Source organism: Raphanus sativus, chromosome 4 (assembly GCF_000801105.2).
Source record: "Raphanus sativus cultivar WK10039 chromosome 4, ASM80110v3, whole genome shotgun sequence".
NCBI lineage: Eukaryota > Viridiplantae > Streptophyta > Magnoliopsida > Brassicales > Brassicaceae > Raphanus > Raphanus sativus.
In genome coordinates, this window is record NC_079514.1 from 23229336 (window position 1) to 23235335 (window position 6000).

General features: G+C 28.1%; 1 long non-coding RNA gene across 1 annotated transcript; it reads left to right on the forward strand.

The window, feature by feature from the left end:
* Positions 1-4552: 4552 nt before the first annotated feature.
* Positions 4553-5726, forward strand: LOC108814936 (uncharacterized). The gene is made up of 2 exons (XR_001943721.2): positions 4553-5034; positions 5228-5726. It is a non-coding gene; the product is annotated as an uncharacterized LOC108814936 (long non-coding RNA).
* The last annotated feature ends 274 nt before the right edge of the window (positions 5727-6000 follow it).

Genomic DNA, 6000 nt, shown 5'->3' on the forward strand with positions numbered 1-6000 from the left:
ATGCATTACCTTGTAAAGAATGAACTTGTTATTCAAGAATCAAATTATAAATTACTTATGTATAACTAATTGCGTACTTAAAGCATTTATTAATATTTTAATATTTACATCTGTATATGATATTACCACAAATATTGAATTTAATAATTGAAATAGTTATCTATCTATCTATCTATACTATTATTTGCGAAGTGATTTTTCGCAATGGAGCTCTCACGTTAAAAGTTAGACCGGTTAATATTTATATTACCCTTAATGATTAACTATATGTAACTCATGTGTAATCTATCATTAAATATTATAATAAATATGTGAAAAATTAAACAAAAGAAAATACTATGATGAAGCTCAAAAGAAAATCGTTATATTCTTTTACTTTTGTGTTGATAATTACAAACTCTTGCAAGTTCATCTTACGTAGCAGAAAACAAACATCAGCTAGGGTTATCAATAATTTTTTTTGGAGATAAGGTTTATCTATACTATTATTATATAATTAATTCTAAAAACTATGTATAATATAATACATAGAATTTACGAATACCACTAAGTTTAATATATTATATAGGAAAATACATTATTTATAATAGTAACTATGCATTAATAGATCATTATAAGTTATGTGGATTATACTATTAGTTTATTGAGACAATTATCTATATTTAAAATAGTATTTGAAGCTTTCATGAATGAGGTTATATCTCTTTTTGATTATATGTGTGTTGATTTCGACATATATTTCGTTTTTATCGTTTTTTGAAATTATCTTTAGTATCACTGGACTTATCTATCTAAATAAAACAACCCATTAACTAACATAAGATAGAGTGAATCATTTATCTTTTATGATAATATTTTTAGGGAAATCAAAATCACTCATTGTGATAACTTCTGAAAAATTAGCAAAAGATTCAAAATTATTTATACTATTATTTGTGAAATAGCTTTTCACTCTCACGTTTAAATTTAGAGTGTTTATTCTTAATAAATAATTAAGTTATATTTCTTAATGTATAATAAATCATAAATTAAAAACAAATTTCATTAGTTTGGTATTCATTATTATATGGGGGGAGAGGGTTAGTGGGAGTGTAACTTTTAAAAACTTGAAGAATTTATCAATTATGTTCACATCTGGGGGGGTGTGGAGACCGCAGGCCCCGGCGATACAGTATGCCTTTTTGGTTTAGGAAAATTATTTTTTCTATATAAGTATGTATTTCTATAAAGAAAAGAAAATCAGGTTTTGAGGCTGATATAAATATGGGCTAAGGGTTTTGTAACATCATTCATTTACACAATAATAAAAAAACCTAAACTGTATATCTTTTCGGCTTAGGAAAATTACTTTTTCTATATAAGTATGTATTCCTATAGGGAAAAGGAAATCAAGTTTTGAGGATGCTATAAGGATTTGTAACATTATTCATTCACACCGTAATAAAAAAAATCTAAATGGATATTTCCTCAATACGTTTTGTTCTCTACTTTCTTCAAAGTTAATTCGCGTTAGTTCACAATAAATTCTATGATTATTGGTTTATTGATTTTTTAAATCTTAGTGAAATCTTTATTATTGGTGTGATGATTTTATAACTCTCCTTAAATCCTTGGTTATTTGAGTGATGATTTTGTAATTCACCGTAGAATCTTTAGTTATTTAAAAAAGTTGAGTATTTTTAGATTTTTCAATTCTATTAAACTCTTGCGTTATTGAAATAATAATTTCTTACATTTCAACTCATCATCATTCATTACTTTCAAAATATTATGGGTGGTTATTGGGAAATAATTTTTTGTAGATTTTGTTAATTTTTAAAAGGTGATGGACTTGTAAAATTATGTGTATTAAGAAAATATATATGCATTGACTTACAAATTTTGATCATGACATTTGTAATTGTTACTTCGTGAATTCATACTATTTGTTTTTATCATTCATTTTGTAAATTTAATATATAGTTAAGAAATTTTAGAATTTTAAAATAAAAATTTTAAATAAATAAATAAATACTGAAAATTTTAAAATAATTTTAAAAAGAATTTTAGAATTTCAAAATAATAATTTTTTTAATAAAATTCATTGATGAAAATTTATTTGCCAATAACCCTTCCTTAGAATTATAGTTAATATTCTCAATGTTTGGATGACAAACTTATAAAAAACATTTGTAAAATAAATATGTCACATTATTATGTATGCTTAAATAAAAACATAGAGATATTATGTCAATTAAAAAGCACAACTATATAAGCCATCACAAAACCCAGATTTTTCATACACATGAAACATGTCTTTTGAAAACCTAATACTACAAATTATTTTATTGTATATTTCAGTATTAACTTCTAAAATTCCTTCCAACACATCATTCATATTATATGAAAAATTTCTTGAAAAATATTCTTATATAACTACTTTACATAAACAATAACAAAAATTAATGTGAAACTATGAAAATCCATAAGAATTACACAGATTCTATAAATATTGATGCACATCTATTCTATTAATTCTTCAACATGTCCAATTGATATTGGGTTATGTCCATTTTTTAATTTTTATAACTGCCACTAAATACATCTTTAATATACATTTTTAATTAATATAACTGCCAAATCACGTAACTGGCTATTAATCACGTAACGGCCCAAAAGGGCGTATGATTCAATATGATTTGATATCATATTTTTTGTGAACGCCCATTACTGCATAATTATATTTCTTAATTTTTTAATCATGGTCATTAATCACGTAACTGGCTAAAAAGATATTATACAAAGATTATAATTATTAAAGCCTCTTATAAATCATTTTAAAAAGATATTATACAAATTAAAAACAAAAATAATTAAAAACACAAATATAAAAATTAAACTTTTAAAAGATGTAAAACAAAAAATTTACCCGCCCTTAAAAGGGCGGATCAAAATTTATTCTATTAATTATCCTGTATGACCAATTAATAAAATATCCTTTAGAGCATTGTTAACCGTTCGTAACTTCCCTCGGCATATGAAACGATAATTTGGGCTTCGAATATTGTTAACCGTTCGTAATTTCCCTATATTCCTGTTTTTATGTTCAAATAAAAAAAACAAATAATTTGGATTGAATATTGACAAAAAGACGAAGCCTTACCATATGATACATGTACATACTTACAAAACTTATCTATTCTATTAAATTCATATCATACGGAATATGATTATACAAACACACAAACATAAAAATTATGTTTCTTTAAAAAATAAAATTAAAACTAAAACTAAACAACTAAAATTAAAATTAAAAATTATTATCATGATCCGATATTCTACAGATTTTAGTTTAACGGGTTTTAAATAGATTTCTACATTTGGACCCGCCTTTTTATATTTTTTAGTTTTATATTCTTTTAGAAATTTAATTTTTATATTTATATGTTTTAGTCATATTTGTGTTTTTCATTGTATAGCATTTCTCTTAAATAATTAATAGGAGGTTTTAATCATTGTATTAAAATAGTTTTACCATACATATATCAATATGTTATGTTTCTATTTTAATTATATTGACTAGATTCGGATTCGCCTTTAAAAGAGCTGGTATATTTTTTTGTTTTACATATTTTAGAAATTTAATTTTTATATTTATGTTTTAATCATATTTATATTTTTCTTTGTATAATATTTCTTTTAAATAATTAATAAGAGGTTTTAATAATTATCGTAAAATAATTTGACCACACATATATCAATAGGTCATATTCCTGTTTTAGTATATTGATATTATATAATGAAAAAAACGTAAATAAAAACATAAATATAAAAATTAAATTTATAAAAAAATGTAAAAAAAAAATATACCCGCCCTTCTAAGGGCGGATCAAAATCTAGTATTTGTTAAAGTCCTTGAAAACTTTTCAATTCTTTAAAAATCTATCAATTTTTCAAATTCACAAACTCTTCATGAATCAGACTCCCAATAACCCCCTAAATGATTCGATTATATTATCCAAAAATATTTTACATTATAATATTTTTAAAATAAATATAAATCCATGTATATAGATTTATGTATATATGAATATTTCAAGTTTGTTTTATGTAATAAAAGATATTCTATTAAAAATATAAATTATTGTATATAAAATCATTAATTTTTAAATATTTCAAAACATGAGAATAATTTTATTCTAATAGTTTTTAACTGATAATATATCTATTTATATTTTTTATAAAATTATTAAGCCTGCAAATGCCGGCAAAACACCTAGTATTTATATATTTCAAAAAAATTATGTTGACTATTAATTTCGGATTTTTTGGGTTACCCGTTCGGATTCAGATATTTTTTGTACCACCCTGCGAAACCCGGCTGGGTATTTTTTATGTTTCGAATCGGAGAATGGGTTGGGTTTTTCAATTCGGGTTTGGTTTGGATTTTGGGTTCCGAATTTTATGTCCATGCCTAGTTTTTAGCCTGACAAGAAGAGGCCCATTAGGGCTAAACGACATAGGCCTAGAAGAGAGGCAGCTTGACTATAAAAAGAAGGGAGGAGGCAATGAAAAGGGGATCCAAAAACTTGATACACAGACTTGACAGCTAGAATTAGGGTTTACTCACTTTTTATTCTTGCCGACTTGTACTTTTGCGGCTAGCTTTCCTTAGCACTGGTTTATTCTCACCGGTTGTTTCCTTATTTGTAAACCGACAAACCTTTTCGATCAATAGAAAACGTCTTTGAAATAACCCACCGCCGAGTTTTGTCTCTCTTACATAGAGGATGAGGGAGACTCACACTACAGACCCTCACGCCAGGATCGGCCTTAGGGTGATTTTCAGGAAGACCGTTTCATATCTTCATCATCTCGAGGTCTGAGAAGAGAGGGGAATCCAAGAGAACATGTGCCAACACGGGGGAGGGACACAACCTTATCCAAGAACTGAGTAGAGCAGAGGAACCATGAAGTCAGGAGAAAATTAAAGAAAACAAACAGCAGCAGTCTCAGGATTTTCCTCCTGCAGTACGCAAACCCGGTTCGCCAAAGGTAAGTTTGGAGCCTGTTATAGTAGAAAATGGGCTTGATTTAGTTAACGAGGCTCTAGAGGATTGGATGTCATGCAAGTGGGGATGAAATGGAATTGGATGAGAATCTTGTTAGTCTAGATGGTTTTATGGATAATAAACCTGTAGTGATGAGTTCCAAGATCTCACTAATGTGGAGTTAGAAAAATATACAGTTTCAGGTTTTTCTCAAAACGTGGGACAAGAGGATGGTCAGAAGATGGGTGATGAGGAACAATGTCTACTTGCAGGTGAAGTGGAGAAGAAACAGGGAGCAAGGAAGAAGCTCTTCAGAAACTTGACAGGCGCAGGAGAAACCACAAAAGAAAGAGGTTGGTCCAAGCTTTAATTTTACCACGCAAATGCAACCTTGCCAAGAACTCAACTGGTCCAGGTTCTGGTGGAAACCAGACAGAGGAAAATGGTCCATTAACCCTAAACCAAGAACATCAAGCCCTAAAAGACGAATCATGAATCAGCATGAAGATGATGAGAATCTTCGATGGCCGTTTTTATTTTCTGGTTTTTTATTTTCTGGTGCTTTAATAAGCTCTGCGAGCAGTTTATGTTTTTATGCATATTTCTTTATCTGGTTTCCTAGTTTGGCTTTCATATTGTACGAGTTGAGGTCATTCTCTTGATTGTATGTTGGAATAATAAAGGTTTATTCGGTTCCTGGTTTTGGTATTTTATTAATATGGAGGGGGAAAGGAGTGGAGTTTCTTATCTCTGGCATGCTCAATCTATTGCAAATGAAGAGGAACAGGTCTTAGGTTCAGTTTCCTTAGGGCACAAGACTTCAAAGAAACTGACACATAATATAGGACAGCATAGGGGTAGTATGATGGAACAGTGCTCGTATTCGCTTTTTCTAGCGTTCTTGCATTTTCTTAACCCTTGTGAACGGAGATCTAGTACCAAAGCTTAGGGAGCACATATGGAAAGACTG